The sequence below is a fragment of the Callithrix jacchus genome, chromosome 4 (genome assembly GCF_049354715.1).
Source record: "Callithrix jacchus isolate 240 chromosome 4, calJac240_pri, whole genome shotgun sequence".
NCBI lineage: Eukaryota > Metazoa > Chordata > Mammalia > Primates > Cebidae > Callithrix > Callithrix jacchus.
This window is the reverse complement of record NC_133505.1, coordinates 40,646,877-40,663,742: the sequence shown is the minus strand read 5'-3', so window position 1 is coordinate 40,663,742 and position 16,866 is coordinate 40,646,877. Positions and strand designations below refer to the sequence as shown.

The window sequence follows — 16,866 nt, the reverse complement described above, 5'->3', positions numbered from 1 at the left end:
CTGCAGCTCTCATGTTGAAATATAATCCCAAGTGTTGGAAGTGGGGACTGGTGGGAGGTGCTTGGGTCATGAGGGTGATCCCTTATGAATAGCTTGGTGCCCTCCTTGCAGTGACGAGAGAGTTCTTGCTCTGAGTTCATGTGAGATCGGGCCGGGCGTGGTGGCTCACGCCTGTAATCCAGCACTTTGGGAAGCCGAGGCGGGTGGATCACGAGGTCAAGAGATTGAGACCATCCTGGTCAACATGGTGAAACCCTGTCTTTACTAAAAATAAAAAAGATTAGCTGGGCATGGTGGCGCATGCCTGTAATCCCAGCTACTCAGGAGGCTGAGGGAGGAGAATTGCCTGAACCCAGGAGGCAGAGGTTGCAGTGAGCCGAGATCGCGCCATTGCACTCCAGCCTGGGCAACGAGCAAAACTCCGTCTCAAAAAAAAGAGTGTCTCTATAAAAAAAATTAATAAATAATAAATAAATAAATATAAATAAAAAAAGAGTGTGGCACATACTACCACTTTCTCTCACGAGCTCTCTTTCTCTTTCTCTCTCTTTTTCTTTAAATTTAAAAACAGGGTTTCACCACGTTGGTCAGGCTGGTCTTGAACTCCCGACCTCAGGTGATCCGCCCGCCTTGGCGTCCAAAGTGCTTGGATTACAGGTATGAACTACCACGTCTGTCTGCTCCCTCTCTCACCATGTGAGACACCTGCTTCCCTTTGCCTTCTACCATGATTGCAAGCTTCCTGAGGCCTTCACAAGGAACAGATGCTGGTGTCATACTTCCTGTACAGCCTGCAGAACCATGAGCCAATGAAACTCTTTTCTTTATGAATTACCCAGTGTCAGGCATTTCTTCATAGCAATGCAAATGGAGTAACACAAGGACTCTGGTGAGTATGAATACTCTTATCTGGCTTCAGCAAGATAAGAGACATTGTGCCCAATGACCAGTCCCTGGCACAGAGCCCATACTTAAAAGAGGCAGGTCATCTTGGCTAGATTTATTATATATGTTCTATTATTATTATTATTATTATTATTATTTTGAGAGGGAGTTTTGCTTTTGCTGTCCAGGCTGGAGTGCAATGGTGCGACCTCAGCTCACTGCAACTTCCGCCTCCCGGGTTCGAGCGACTCTCCTGCCTCATCCTCTAGAGTAGCTGGGATTACAGGCACCCACCACCACCCCCAGTTAATTTTTTGTATTTTTAATAGAGACAGGGTTTCACCACATTGGCCAGGCTGGTCCTGAACTCCTGACCTCAGGAGAACTGCCCACCTCGGCCTCCTGAAGTGCTGGGATTACAGGCGTAAGCCACCGTGCCTGATCCTGCTTTCTTTTTATTAATAGTACTTCATTATCATAACTGTGGATTTCATCTCCCAGCCTGATTATAAGTTTGTTGAAGACTCATCTTAAAACCTCTGTCTTGGTTTAGGTTCCCCAGGATGCAGACCCTGAGACAAAGGTTAGAGGACACACACTTGAATGTGTGTGTGTGTGGGGGGTGCCCACGGCAAACACCAGCAGAGGAATGGAGAAGTGACACGGGAGGGAAGGATGCCAAGAATGGAGACGTCATGGAACCAGTCACCACTGTGAGCAGTTATAGCCCTCTGGAGAGCTCAGAGAGCCAGGCTAGAGTATGCCTCAGAGTTGACCCACGCCAGCTGCCAGGCAGCAAGGGGTTTGTTGTTTTATTGATTAATTATTTTGAGACAAGGTCTTGCTCTGTCATCCAGGCTGCAGTGCAGAGGCACAATCATGGCTCACTGTAGTCTCAACTTCCTGGGCTCAGGTGATCCTCCTGCCTCAGCCTCCCAGGGAGCTGGGACTATAGGTGCATGCCACCATGCCCAGATAATTTTTTACTTTTTTTTTTCTTTCAGCTGGAGTTTCGCTCTGTTGCCCAAGCTGGAGGGAATGGCACAATCTCGGCTCACTGCAACTTCCACCTCCCAGGAACAAACCATTCTCCTGCCTCAACCTCCCAAGTAGTTGGGAGTACAGGCGTGTGCCACAATGCCCAGCTAATTCTTTGTATTTTTAGTAGAAACAGGGTTTCAACATGTTAGCCAGGCTGGTCTTGAACTCTTAACCTCAGTTGATCCGCCCTCCTTGGCCTCCCAAAGTGCTGAGATTACAAGCATGAGCCACTGCGCCCGGCCCAATTTTTTACTTTTTGTAGAGACGTGGTCTCATTATGTTTCTCAGGCTGGTCTCAAACTCCTGGGCATAAGCAATCCTCCTGCCTCAACCTCTCAAAGTGCTGGGATTACAGCAGTGAGCCACCTTGCACCCAACCTCTTTTTTTTAAGAGATAAGATCTTTTGGCCAGGCACAGTGGCTCACGCCTGTAATCCTAGCACTTTGGGAGGCTAAGGCGGGCAGATTGCCTGAGGTCAGGAGTTTGAGATCAGCCTGACCAGCATGGAGAAACCCCGTCTCTACTAAAAATACGAAACTATCGGGGCATGGTGGCACATGCCTGTAATCCCAGCTACTTGGGAGGCTGAGGCAGGAGAATCACTTGATCCTGGGAGGTGGAGGTTGCAGTCAGCTGAGATCACGCCACTGCATTGCAGCCTGGGCAACAAGAGCCATACTACATCTCAAAAAAAAAAAGAGAGACTGCAACTTAAAAAAAAAATTCTTGCTCTATTGCCTAGGCCTGAGTGTAGTGGCAGGATCATAGCTCACTGCAGCCTTGAACTCCTGGGCACAAGTGATCCTCCCACCTCAGCCTCCCGAGTCACTAGGATGACAGATGCATGCCACCATGCCCAGAAGGGTGTTTTTTCATCAACTGCTGGTCGGTCATTGCTTGAAGGCTGCTGCTTTAACTCTCTGGACCTCCGGCCTGCCCTGTGACCATGACCAGCCATCCTCCCACAGACTGAAAAAAGGCAGAGAGTTGCCCAAGAGCTCAGTAAACAGTCTTCATAGGTAGGGAGGAAAGCTGAGGGATGCAGGCAGACACCCAGGGCAACTGCTGCAACTTTCTCCCGTTCCTGTAGCCTTCCTGCCAACAGGCCACTTCGAGGACGCTGCAGTCCCCTCCCTCACAGGTGACTGTTTTTGCTGTCATCTTTCCGTGTGTTCATATAAGCATGTAGGTGTGTATTTGGACCGGGTTTCACAGTCACAAGGAATGTTCAACTGGTAAAAAGGTGAATGGGGGCTGGCCATGGTGGCTCACACCTGTAATCAATCCCAGCACTTTGGGAGACCAAGGCTGGTAGATCAATTGATGTCAGGAGTTCAAGACCAGCCTAGCCAACATAGTAAAAAGCGGTCTCTACTAAAACTACAAAACTTAGCCAGGCGTGGTGGCACACGCCTGTAATCTCAGCTACTGGGGAGGCGGAGGCAGGAGAATCGCTTGAACCCAGGAGACAGGGATTGCAGTGAGCCAAGATTGCGCCACTGCACTCCAGCCTGGGCAATAATGAGACTCCGCATCAGAAAAAAAAAAAATGGGGCAGACAGGAAAACATCTCCCTCCATTAGCCCCAGACATTCCCTCCCCTCCAGAGGCAACCCTGTTACCAGCCTCGCCCTCACATGCCCTCCTCTTGCCGGTCAGTCTTTCCAGTGTTGACTCCAGCCCTAGCCACATCTAAGGCCTCAGTTCCCTGAAGCTGGGAGCCCTGGTCACGGCTCATCCTGTCTTCATCCGGCTCCAGCCCTGCTCAGCCAGTAGGCCAGGGTTAGGAGTTCAGGCCTTGGAGATGTGGGGTGCCAGAGGTTGAGGGCAGGGCCTGGTTAAAGGCCAGCATGGGCACAGAGGCAAACATCAGGGAAACCTTGGTCCTGGCCAACAGTAGGGCCTGGGGTGGGACGTGCTGCCAGTGGCTCATCTGTCTGGTGTGTGGCTGCTCACGGCCATCAGGGTTAGCCAAGGGCTTCCTGTTTATACCCTGGGGGCTGGAGGAATGATGAGCAGCCCGCCTCACTCCCTCAATCCATTTTCAGAGCCCAGTGAGCCATCGCCCAGCTTTGGGTCTAGTCCAGGAGAGGTTCACCCTAGGAGCTATGGTAGGCAGGGACTAAGGAAAGAACCAGGAAGGGCTCTGAGGCAATGTTCCGCTTACTACAGCCAGCCCTCTGTATCTGCGCCTCCACGTCCGCAGATGCAACCAACCTCAGTTTGGAAATATCTGGAAAAAAAGCTGGGCACGGTGGTTCACGCCTGTAATCCCAGCACTTTGGGAGGCTGAGGCAGGCGGATCAAAAAGTCAGGAGATCGAGACCATCCTGGCCAACATGGTGAAACCCTGTCTCTACTAAAAATACAACAATTAGCTGGGCGTGGTGGCTTGTGCCTGTAATCCTACCTACTCTGGAACTGAGGCAGGAGAATCGCTTGAACCAGGGAGTTGGAGGTTTCAGTGAGCCAAGATTGCGCCATTGCACTCCAGCCTGGCAACCATGTGGATTTCATCTCCCAGCCTGATTCTAAGTTTGTTGAAGACTCATCTTGGTATCTCTGTCTTGGTTTGGGTTCCCCAGGATGCAGGCCCTGAGCATGGTAGCTCACGCCTATAATCCTAGCACTTTGGGAGACTAAGGTGGGTGGATCACCTGAGGTCAGGAGTTCGAGACCAGCCTGGCCAACATAGGGAAACCCCATCTCTACTAAAAAATAAAAAAATTAGCTGGGTGTGGTGGCAGGCACCTATAATCTCAGTTACTTGGGAGGCTGAGGCAGGAGAATCTCTTGAACCCAGGGGGCAGAGGTTGCAGTGAGCTGAGACTGCACCACTTCACTCCAGCCTGGGCGACAGAGGGAAACTCCATCTCGGGAAAAATTTAAGAAAAGGTGGATTCAGCATTATAATGACTGTAATCTAGAGGTAAGTTTTTTTTAATTTTTAAAAAATTTTGGCCAGGTGCAGTGGCTCACACCTGTAATCTCAGTACTTTGGGAGGCCGAGGTGGGCAGATCACAAGGTGAGGAGTTTGAGACCAGCCTGACCAACATGGTGAAACCCCATCTCTACTAAAAATACAAAAATTAGCTGGGCATGGTGGTGTGCTTCTGTAATCCCAGCTACTCAGGAGCCTGAGGCAGGAGAATCGCTTCAACTCAGGAGGTGGAGGTTGCAGCGAGCAGAGATCATGCCACTGCACTCCAGCCTGGGCGACAGAGTGAGATTCTGTCTCAAAAAAAATAATAAACAAATAAAAATAAAAATTTTTTTGAGACAGAGTCTCACTCTGTTGCCCAGACTGGAGTGCAATGGCACAAGTCATGGCTCACTGCAGCCTCAACCTCCTAGCCGAAGTGATCCTCCCACTTCAGCCTCCCAGGTAGCTGGGACTACAGATGCATATACCACACCCAGCTAACTTACTTATTTTTTTAAATTTCTAGTAGACAAGGTCTTGCTATGTTGCCCAAGCTGGTCTCGAACTCCTGCCTCAAGCAATCCTCCTGCCTTTGCCTCCCAAAGTGCTAGGATTATAGGTGTGAGCTACCACGCCCAGCTAGAGATAATTTAAAGTATATGGGATAATTTGAAGTATAAAGTATATGGGATAATTTAAAGTATATGAGAGATAATTTAAAGTACATAGGTGCAGATTATACACAAATATGTCATTTTATATAAAGGACTTAAGTATTCTCAGAGGGGAATCCCCTGATGATCCAAGTGGGTTCCTGGACCGAATGCCCCGCAGGTATCTAGGGATGACTAATGCTACATAGCAAATCAGACAGGCTTAGTGGCATGAAACAGCAGCCATTTTTTTGGGGGGTCTAAATTTTGTGGGTCAGGAATTCAGGAGGGCCCTGGCTAAGCAGTTCTCAACTGGGGTCTCTCATGTGATTGCAGTCTGATGTCAGCTGGGGTTGGAGTCATCTGAAAGCCTCAATTGGGCAAATAGCGCAAGACAGCTCCCTCCCATGGCTGGCAGGTGGTGTTGGCTGTCAGCTGAGAGGTCAGCTGGGGCTGTAGATCAGAGCGACTCCACCTGGCCTCTCCAGCGCCACAATCTCAGGGCAGTCAGACTGGGGCTGGCTTACCCCAGAGCAAGTGTCCTGAGAAAAGCAGATGAAAACTGCATGGCCTTTTATTACGTACCCACCCAACTTTACTTACAGAAGCCTCCCAGAATCAGGGAGAGGGACACAGATCCTATGTCTCAATGGGAAGAGTGCCAAATCATGTTGGCGCACGTTTAAAACCATCACAGATGACATCTCAGCAATGGTCTCTCTTTCTGCACTAACTGGGACCTCAGAGGTTAGGGCCCTGGAGCGCACCAGGAGACCCTAGGCTAGCACCCATGGTACAGATTCAAAGACGAGGCCAGAGAGCGTGGAGCCTGGCTCGCCCTGCCTGTCCGTGACAGTGAAGGCCACAGACAGAAAAGCCTCCTGGAGGGAGAAGCCAAGTCAGTAATGCGTGCTGGGAGGAGGCCTATGAGCGACCCCATCTCTACGAAAAGCGTTTTTAAAAATTTGCTAGTGGCATGCGCCTGTAGTCCTGGCTACTTGGGAGGCTAAGGAAGGAGAATCACTTGAACCCGGGAAGCGGAGTTTGCAGTGAACCGAAATCATGCCACTCCACTCCAGCTTGGGCAATAGAGCAAGACTCTATCTTAAAAAACAAAAAATTGCTGGGTGCAGTGGCTTACACCTGTAATCTGAGCACTTTGGGAGGCTAAAGCAGGTGGATTACTTGAGCCCGGAAGTTCGAGACCAGCCTGGGCAACACAGTGAAACCCTGTCCTACAAAAAATACTATATATATATATATATATAGTATTTTTATACTTATATAGTATAAATTTATACTTATATAGTATAATTTATATTTATATAGTATTTTTATACTATATAAAAAATATATATATATATATATATATATTTTTTTTTTGAGATGGAGTTTCGCTCTTGTTACCCAGGCTGGAGTGCAATGGCGCGATCTCAGCTCACCGCAACCTCCACCTCCTGGGTTCAGGCAATTCTCCTGCCTCAGCCTCCTGAGTAGCTGGGATTACAGGTACGTGCCACCATGCCCAGCTAATCTTTTGTAATTTTAGTAGAGATGGGGTTTCACCATGTTGACCAGGATGGTCTCAATCTCTTGACCTCGTGATCCACCTGCCTCCGCCTCCCAAAGTGCTGGAATTACAGGCATGAGCCACCGTGCCCGGCCAAAAAATACAAAATATTTAGCCAGGTGTGGTGATGCATGCCTGTGGTTCCCGCTAATTGGGAGGCTGAGATGGTACAATTGCTTGAGCCCAGGAGTTTGAGGCTGCAGTGAGCCGTAATCGTGCCACTGAACTCCAGCTTGGGCAACAGAGTGAGACCCTGTATTGAAAAACAAAACAAAACAAAAAAACCTGTTGGGGCGAGGGGGCTGGGAACCTGCACCTGGGTTCTCAGGTTCAAAAGAAGCTGAGCTGCAGGCAATCAGTCACAGAAACCCAGCTAGGGCAGGGAATGTTCACAGCCGTACTCCCAACAGCTTCTCAGCAGAGATTTGTTGGCCAGGTGCAGTGGCTCACGCTTGTAATCCCAGCACTTTAGGAGGCCGGGGGGTTATAGTGGGCGGGGGGTGGTGGATCACCTGAGGTCAGGAGTTCGAGACCAGCCTGGCCAACATGGCAAACCCCTATCTATAATAAAAATACAAAATGGCCTGGTGCAGTGGCTCACGCCTGTAACCCTTACACTTTGGGAGGCCAAGGCGGGTGAATCACCTGAGGTCAGGAGCTCGAGACTGGCCTGACCAACATGGTGAAACCCTGTCTTTACTAAAAATACAAAAATTTAGCCCATGTTGTGGTGGGCACCTGTAATCCAAGCTACTTGGGAGGCTGAGGCAGGAGAATTGCTTGAACCTGTGAGGCAGAGGTTGCAGTGACCCAAGATTGTACCACTGCACTCCAGCCTGGGAGACAAGAGCAAAACTCCATCTCAAAAAAAAAAGAAATTAGCTGCCTATAATTGGGAGGCTGAGGTAGGAGCATCGCTTGAATCTGGGAGGTGGAGGTTGCAGTGAGCTGAGATCATGCCATTGCACACCAGCCTTGGCAACAAGAGCAAAACTCGGTCTAAATAAATAAATAAATAAAGCTGGGCACAGTGGCTCACACTTGTAACCCCAGCACTTTGGGAGGCCAAAGCGGGCAGATCACAAGGTCAGGAGTTCAAGACCAGCCTGTCCAATATGGTAAAACCCCATTTCTACTAAAAAATACGAATATTAGCCAGACGTGGTGGTGCATTCCTGTAGTCCCAGCTACTCTGGGAGGCTGAGGCAGGAGAATTGCTTGAACCCGGGAGGCGGAGGTTGCAATGAGCCCAGATTGTGCCACTGCATTCCAACCTGAGTGACAGTGTGAGACTCCATTGCTAAATAAGTAAATTAATTAAATAAAATAAATAGTCCGGGCACGGTGGCTCACGCCTGTAATCCCAGCACTTTGGGAGGCCGAGGCGGGTGGATCACGAGGTCAAGAGATTGAGACCATCCTGGTCAACATGGTGAAACCCCGTCTCTACTAAAATTACAAAAAATTAGCTGGGCATGGTGGCGCATACCTGTAATCCCAGCTACTCAGGAGGCTGAGGCAGGAGAATTGCCTGAATCTAGGAGGTGGAGGTTGCAGTGAGCCGAGATCACGCCATTGCACTCCAGCCTGGGTAACAAGAGCGAAACTCCATCTCAAAAAAATAATAAAAATAAAAATACAAAAAATTAGCTGGGCATAGTGGCAGGCACCTGTTATCTCAGCTACTCGGTGGCTGAAGCAGGAGAATCATTTGAACCCAGCAAGCAGAGGTTGCAGTGAGCCAAGATTACTCCACTGCACTCCAGCCTGGGCAACGAGAGTGAAACTCCATCTCAAAAAGTAAAAATAAAAAAATGGAGATTTGCTGACTGTGAGGAGTAGGGCATGTTGGGGAAGGGTAGGGATCTGCCCTGGTCCCTGCCCCTTGCTCCTCTCCGCTTTGCCTCTGCACAGGGTAGCTGTCAAGGTGGCAAATGCCCAGCTCCTTGCCCACTCCAGGGACCTGTCCAGGCTCTTGGGCACTTCCTGAGCAGCAGGACACATTCTGCCCTTTGCGGCCCTGAAAGGAAGCAGCTTATCAGAAGGGTAAGGACACTCTGTTCAGGCCTGGCCATCTGCCTGGGCTAGAGGAGCCATGTCTAGGAGCTGGTAAAGCAGAGCAGGCCTGGGTGCAAGGGCCTGGGGAGGGCAGATGATTGAGGCTTCATGCCCAGGCCAGGCCAGGACCCCAGCCTCTCCCAGGGTCCACTCAGCCCCTGCACTGCTGTCTACGATCCTATCTTCTCTTCATTTCCTTCCTACTTCTCTGACTCCTGGTAGTTTTTCACTCATACCATTCATTCAAGCAGTACTTAAGAAATATTTTATGTTTGATTTTTGTTTGAGACAGGGCCTTGCTATATTGCCCAGGCTGGTCTTGAACTCCTGATCTCAAGTGATCCTCTGGCCTCAGCCTTCCAAACAGCTGGGACTACCCGTGAGAGCTACCGTGCCTAGCTTTAGTCAAGGAATACCTTATATATGCTAGGCAGCTGGGCTCACAGCAGCAAACAAAACAGGCAACAATGCCTGCCCTCATGAAACTTACATTCCAGTTAAGAGAGACAGTCAACAAGCACATAAACAAATTAAATATATGATATGTTACATGATGAAAGTGATCTGAGGGAAGATAAAGCAGGGCAAAATAGGCCAGGCCCGGTGGCTCATACCTGGAATCCCAGCACTTTGGGGGGCTGAGGTGGGCAAATCACTTGAGGCCAGGAGTTCGAGACCAGCCTGGTTAACATGGAGACCAGCCTGGCCAACATGGCGAAAACCCATCTCTACTAAAAGTAACAAAAATTAGCCATTGAAAAATTTAAAAATCACCTTGTTGCCCAGGCTGGTCTCAAACTCCTGGGCTCAAGTGATCCACCCACCTTGGCCTCCCGAGGTGCTGGGATTGGTTGCCAGAGTGAGCCAGAGCACCCATTGCCTTTTTTTTTTTTTTTTTTAAACATTGTGTGGTTTAGAAATACTCCTTTAGTTGCACACATTTCTGCAAAAATATAAAAAATAAATAAAAATTAAATAAATTAAAAAGAAATACCCCTTTAGAAGGTGACCGCTGAGCAGAGACCTCAGGAGGTGAGGTAGTGAGTCACATAGACTCCCAGAGGCAGGGCCTCCAAGGCAGAGGGAACAGCGAGGGCACAGGCCCTGAGGCAGGGTAAGCTGGGTGTGGGCAAGGAACAGCAGAGAACCCAGGGTGCGGCTGAGCACGGCGACTCATGCCTGTAATCCCAGCACTTTGGGAGGCTGAGGCAGTCAGATGACCTGTGGTCAGGAGTTCAAGACCAGCCTGAGCAATATGGTGAACTCCCATCTCTAGTAAAAATACAAAACTTAGCTGGGCGTGGTAGCACATGCCTATAATCCCAGCATTTTGGAAGGCCGAAGCAGCAGGATCACCTGAGGTCGGGAGTTTGAGACCAGCCTGACCAACATGGAGAAACCTTGTCTCTACTAAAACAAAAACATACCCGGGCGTGGTGGCTGATGCTTGTAATCCCAGCTATTCAAGAGGCTGAGGCAGGAGAATTGCTTGAACACAGGGCGGTGGCGGCAGGGGAGTGTGGGGGGAAGGGGGAGGCGGTGGAGGTTGCAATGAGCCAAGATCATGCCATTGCATTCTAGCTTGGGCAACAAGAGGGAAACTCCATCTAAAAAAAAAAAAAAAAAAAAAAAAAAGAGGAAACCATGTGCAGAGACGTTGAATGACACTCGCCCAGGGTTCTTACACGGCTAAAATACGGAAGAGCCAAGCCTCAGCATGGCTTCAAGAGTTCAGGCTGAGATAGGCTCCATTTCCCCACACCCTGCAGGTGATTCTCTGGGTTTTCCCCCAGGGCAGGGTTTCTCACCCTTGGCACTGTTGACACTTAAGGCCAGATCACTCCTTGTTATTCGGGCTGTCCCGAGGATACTGAGCAGCATCCCTGGCCTCTACCCACTCAGTGCCAGTAGCACTCCCCAAGTTGTGACACTGGTGTGTCTCCAGGCAATGCTCAATGCTTGGGGGGGGTGGCAAAATTGCCCCCAGTTGAGAACCACTTCCCTGTTTTCCTGTCCACCCCACCTGCCACTGTCCCAGCTCACTGCAACCTCTGTGACAGCCTCCACATTAGCCCCCTGGCCCTTCACCAGACATCTTACCAGGCCACTCTCCCAGGTCTCAAGCCCTCTCTGTCTCCCATTGCTCTGAGGATGAATGCCAAGCTGCTTAGGTTGGCATGTAAGGCTCTATGTAGTCCAACACCTGCCTGCCTCTGCAGCTCTCACCCACCCCTATCCTCAAGCCTCCTGCTGCACGCCACCCTCTGCTCATTCAGGCTACTGTCATATATTGAACCTGACACCATGCTGGACACTGCAGACACAAAGACAAAGCTCCCCTGAAACCTCTGCCTGCACCCCCAGGGCCTGCCTTCATGCTGCGTCTCCCGTGGCAAGAGCAAGTAATCACATGCAGTGAATCCTGTTAGCCCTAAAATCAAGCAGCTGTGAGGAAACCAGGGCTGGAGCAGGTGCTGTGGCTGAGAGGTACAGGGTGGGCAGGGGTTACAGAGAGGGAGCAAGAAAGAGAGCACCCTGGCAGTGGTGGGGCAGATGCCTTGAGAGAATGGAAGGCCAGGGCAGTGATTTAGGGCTCCAGCAAAGGCAGAGTGGGGGTATGGAGGGGGATGGATGGTGGGGACAAAATGAGCTAAACATAAACAGGTGGGTCGGGTATGGAGGCAGAGGTTGCAGTGAGCTGTGATCACACCACTGCACTCCAGCCTGGGCAACAGAGCGGGACTCCATTTCAAAAAATAATAATAAAATAAAATAAAGGATGGACTAAACAAAAAGGCCCAGGACAAGAGAGGAGTCCAGTGGTTCCTACTTAGGAAAGTGGACAGTGGGGTCATGGTACAGACTGGACACTTCCCCATCACAGACGGTTCGCCTGGCAGGCATGCCCTCCCCTTATTCACCTGTCAACTTCCTCCTCCTGCTGCAACCCCAAATCACAAATGGTGCCTCCTCCTGGAAGCCTTCTGGATTCCTCTCTGCTGTCGCCGTTTGCTCCCTTCTCTGCGCTCTGCAAACTGTACTACAGCAACATCATCATCTGGTTCTTATTGCGCAGGTCTGTTCCGGCTCTCCCAGCTCTCCCACCACTGACTGCGAGTTTCTGAAGCCCTGGGAGCTGCCTTCAGTAGAGGAGGCCCTGCGCTCAGCCGCTGCGGATCGATCTCTGAAGGCCAGGCCAGAAGGAGAGAAAATGTGGCACGGTTTGGCAGTTCCCAGGTGCGCACGCTCCGCAGGAGCTGGTGGTAGCGGGGCAGTCTTGGCCGAGACTTATTTGCTGCGCTTCGGTGCGCACAGGCCCTGCGATGCCAACCTCCTGGTCCCGCCTTCCCGCCGCAGGCGCCCACGCCTGGGCCGCTCACAAGCCTTCGACTCTTCCCGGACTCCAGACCCCAGACAGCTCGGCTCCACCCTGCGGATGACGGAGAGAAAGTTCCTTACAAGCCCCTCACTTGGGGCAAGATAGGAGGTACCACCCGGGGCGGGGCCTGGCTCCCCACTGAGCAGAGGTGTTGGCCAAGGCCCTCCCCCTAGTGGTAAGTACTCCCTTGGTTGCCCTCGTAGCCGCTGCCAGACGACCCCGCCCCACGTCGGAAACAACCTCGGAAACCTGCCTACCTGTTTCATGCCGGCCCCCTACAGCCTTTCCTCTAGGCAACCCAGGGAGCTTTAAAAATGCAAACCACAGGCCGGGAGCGGTGGCTCACGCCTGTAATCCCAGCATTTTGGGAGGCCGAGGCGGGTGGATCACGAGGTTAAGAGATCGAGACCATCCTGGTCAACATGAAACCCCGTCTCTACTAAAAATACAAAAAATTAGCTGGGCATGGTGAAAATTAACTGGGCATGGTGGCGCGTGCCTGTAATCCCAGCTACTCGGGAGGCTGAGGCAGGAGAATTGCCTGAACCCAGGAGGCAGAGGTTAACGATGAGCCGAGATCGCACCATTGCACTCTAGCCTGGGTAAGGAGCGAAACGCCGTCTCAAAAAAAAAAAAAAAGAAATGTGTACTTGTAGTTTTTGGAGCAGATTCCTCCCCAACAAAGGAACAGGGCAGCTGGGAAGATATAAGAACGTGTGCCGCACCTCTTGCCTTCCAGTGACATATTTTGATTGGCATAAGGGTTTGTTTTTGTTCGTTTTTACCTGATACTCCTATAGCCGCAATAGTAGTAGTGTAAGACAGTGACCCACCAGTTTGGATCATATGCCACCACTAGGTATTGCATGGGGGTAAACCTCATGATCTTTATAGACCGTTCTTTTGGGGCATGCATACTTTCAATGTCCTTTCTTTTTCCACACTGCACATTGAACTCTCTCCAGTCTGGGCCAGGTTTTAGACTCTGGTTTAGCTATATATTTTTCTTGCTCTCTTCCACGTCCTCCTCCATCCTTTCATTATTCCTGCTTTTCTTTTGACGAAGGCAGGTGCTAGTAAATCTGCTTTTTCCTTTGCCTCACGCCTTGCCCTTCTCTTAGCCCCGGTCCTGTGCAGGGAGGGCACAGAGCAGCAGAGTGTCTGCAACCCACCTGCCCCACTGTGGCCGAGGCTTCACCAGTGCCACCAACTATAAGAATCACGTGCGCATCCACACAGGTGGGCCAGCTGGCATGTGAGGACTACCCTCGCTGAGGCCCCAACCCCTCTACTGTAGGCTTCCCATCTAAGTCATATTCTCAGCTCCCAGCCCAGAGCCCTTCTGTGCCAGCCATTCCAGGCTGGTCTGGGGGTACGGTATCCCCAGAACAACTCTTTCACTTGCAGCGAGCAGTTCCTCCATTTCCAGTTAGGTCCAATCTGAAAGGTATTGCCTGTCCTCTCTGGGGTCCCTCAGCTTCCTGCCACCTCTCTACACACACCTTGAATTCTCCAACTCTGACTGAGCTCCTGAAAAGAGGCCAGGGTTAGGAATAATGGGGAAGAAGCAGAGTGAACTGTCACCTTCAACTCTTCACCTTTTCCACTGTCCATGACTCCTTTGTATCCTCACCCTCCCCAGTGTTGTGTCCCTCATCCAGCTTTCCGTGTTGTTTCTTAGCATGTATGTCCTTTCTCTCCCATCATACCTGATACTCAGTCATCCCTGCCTCTTGCCTCTGCTGTTCACCACTCTCAACCTCCCACCCTTTACCTTATAAGCCCCAGTGCCCCTACCACCGCCTTCACTAGCCCCAGCCTTGCCCTGTCCCTCATTTCCTTTCTGCCTTGTCTCTGGATTCAGTAGTTCAACACCCATGCACTCTCCATTCCACTGGTCATCTTCCTCAACCCTGTCCATATAGAGTCTCATTTCTCAGTCCCTCTCCCTCCCTCTGGCTCTCCCTTCACCAACCCTGTCCCTCACCCCTGTCCCCTTAGTTTTCCCCTTGCCAGCCCCAGTTCCCAATCCCCTCACAGCCCAGTGTCCCCAGGGGAGAAGCCATACGTTTGCACGGTGCCAGGCTGTGGGAAACGCTTCACCGAGTACTCAAGCTTGTATAAGCACCATGTGGTGCACACACACTGCAAGCCCTACACCTGCAGCACCTGCGGCAAGACCTACCGGCAGACCTCTACCTTGGCCATGCATAAGTGCAGCGCCCACGGCGAGCTGGAGGCCACAGAGGAGAGCGAGCAGGCCCTCTATGAGCAGCAGCAGCTTGAAGGTAAGGGGAGTGGGCAGGGGGTAAGAGTGGGGACAAGCCAGGCCTCCCAATGGTATCTGGTAGCAGGTGTCAGCCTTGGCTCTCCTCTCCCAGCCGCCTCTGCAACTGAGGAGAGCCCGCCACCCAAACGACCCCGCATAGCTTACCTTTCGGAGGTGAAAGAAGAGAGTGATGACATCCCAGCCCAAGTGGCCATGGTGACCGAAGAAGATGGGGCCCCCCAGGTGGCCCTGATCACTCAGGATGGTGCCCAGCAGGTACAGGCCCTGGAGGGCAGAGGTGCCACACTTTCTGGCACTCTCCACTCTCTCTGGGGACTCAGAGCCCTGAAATTCTGACAGCCCCACTGCCACCCAGCTTTCAGTTTTATAGACCTCTGAGGCTGAGGCTGCGGGGACCACATTTTGTAACAGAGCTCCTCGTCCTCCTATGCTTCCAGCCCAGTCTCTGGGACTTCTGGAGCACAGTTAGTAGTTTCTCTCTTTACTTGGGAGCTGACAGGACCTGTTCATCTGAATGGGACATGGGATGTCCTTCTCAAGAGAGGCTTGTTCATATAGCAGCCAGAACATGGTATGGGGTCTGAAAGCCTGAGGTCTGGTCCTACCAGTATACTAGCCAGCTGCATAACTTGACCCTTGTCAGTACCCTCACTAGAAAGCACACCTGTGCTTTCCAGAGTTGTCAGGACACAATCAGGTGGTGACCCTGAGCTGCATACAACAGGGCCCAGAGGCAAAGTGGTGATAAATAGAAGTAAGCAGTGGAATTCTTTTAGTGTGGCCTCTCTTTGGAACCTTGGACCGATTTTGTTTGCTTGTCACTCACCCCTTCCACCCCTGTGACATGAAACTAATAAGCTGACCTTGTCTGGGAGAGCAGGTATATATCTTCCATAGGGACTTTCAGACAACCCTCCACTGACATTGCCAGCTCATCTTCCCCCTCCTGTTGGCAGGTCAGCCTATCCCCGGAAGACCTGCAGGCCCTGGGGAGTGCCATCAGTATGGTCACCCAGCACAGCAGCACCGCCCTCACCATCCCCAGTCATGATGCCGACCTGGCCACATCTGGCACACATACGGTCACCATGGTCAGCGCTGATGGCACCCAGATGCAGCCTGTATGACCAGGCGGTTTGCTTGGGGTTTCTTATTCTCTTGTCATTCCTTTCCATGGGGTGGGCATTAAAGCGCAGTCTAAACTAGTCAAGTCTTCTTACCAGGACAAAGATTCCCCGCAAAAAAGGGGTCTTCCCCACAGTTCCTGGGCCAGCTCTCATCTTTAAAAGCAGTTGAATGAAGGTCAAGAGACACTTCCCAAATCTCAATTCAAACCTAATTTGTTTTGCAACCTTAGACAAATCACTTTTCCACGAACTTCTCTCTATTTTGAAGTGAGGGGATTAAAATATCTCCGGAATTTTTTACAGCTCTGTTCTTCAATGATTCAAAAGCCCTAAATTAAACTGGGCTTTAAGTTGGGAGCAAACCCAATCTTACTTAGCTCTGAGCCCCAAGCTAATTAATCTGACCCATATGGTTTTATCCATTCTCTTCTGGGTTGTTCCCAGCACCTTACTTGGAAGGATTTTTATTTGGATTGTGGGGAGGGAGAGTATACTGCAGGTGGGATGGAAGACCTTCTTTTGCCTTTCAGGTCACAATCATTACCTCTGGGGCTGTGGTGGCTGAAGACTCAAGTGTAGCATCTCTTCGTCATCAACAGGTGGCACTGTTGGCCACAGCCAACGGAACGCACATTGCAGTGCAGGTGAGTAGAGATCTGGGAGGAAAGGGGATCCCACGACCAGAGAAGGCCGCAAGGAATAAAGGGGAACTAGATGACGATCCGGAAGGGAAGGGCATCTGAATCAAAAAGAGCCCATTTCAGAGGACAGATCCCTTTCCTCCTGCATCCGTGCATCTGTCTCCGGCTTGCTCTTGGCTGAGGCAGAATGTTGAAGCCTCTTCCAGCCTTCAGGATAACTCTTATGTCAGTCTACCTGTGGTCTGAGCTCTTCATCTCTTTGTTTCTCTGTTTCTTCATCTGGAACATAAGGGGGCC

General features: G+C 50.9%; 1 long non-coding RNA gene across 50 annotated transcripts in view; it reads left to right on the top strand.

Moving 5' to 3' along the window:
• The window catches only part of LOC118153111 (zinc finger protein 76), a 61,587-nt gene that overhangs the window by 43,582 nt on the left and 1,139 nt on the right, over positions 1–16,866 (top strand). For 10 of the 50 annotated variants that reach the window (XR_013534104.1, XR_013534103.1, XR_013534100.1 and 7 more), the window contains 2 exons: positions 572–657; positions 12,209–13,154. This is a non-coding gene — a long non-coding RNA (zinc finger protein 76). Of the gene's footprint in view, positions 1–571; positions 7,014–8,988; positions 11,620–12,208; positions 14,800–14,892; positions 15,057–15,757; positions 15,923–16,458; positions 16,573–16,866 lie in introns of those variants that run through there. The other 40 variants (XR_013534115.1, XR_013534118.1, XR_013534117.1 and 37 more) reach the window with 29 other exon arrangements.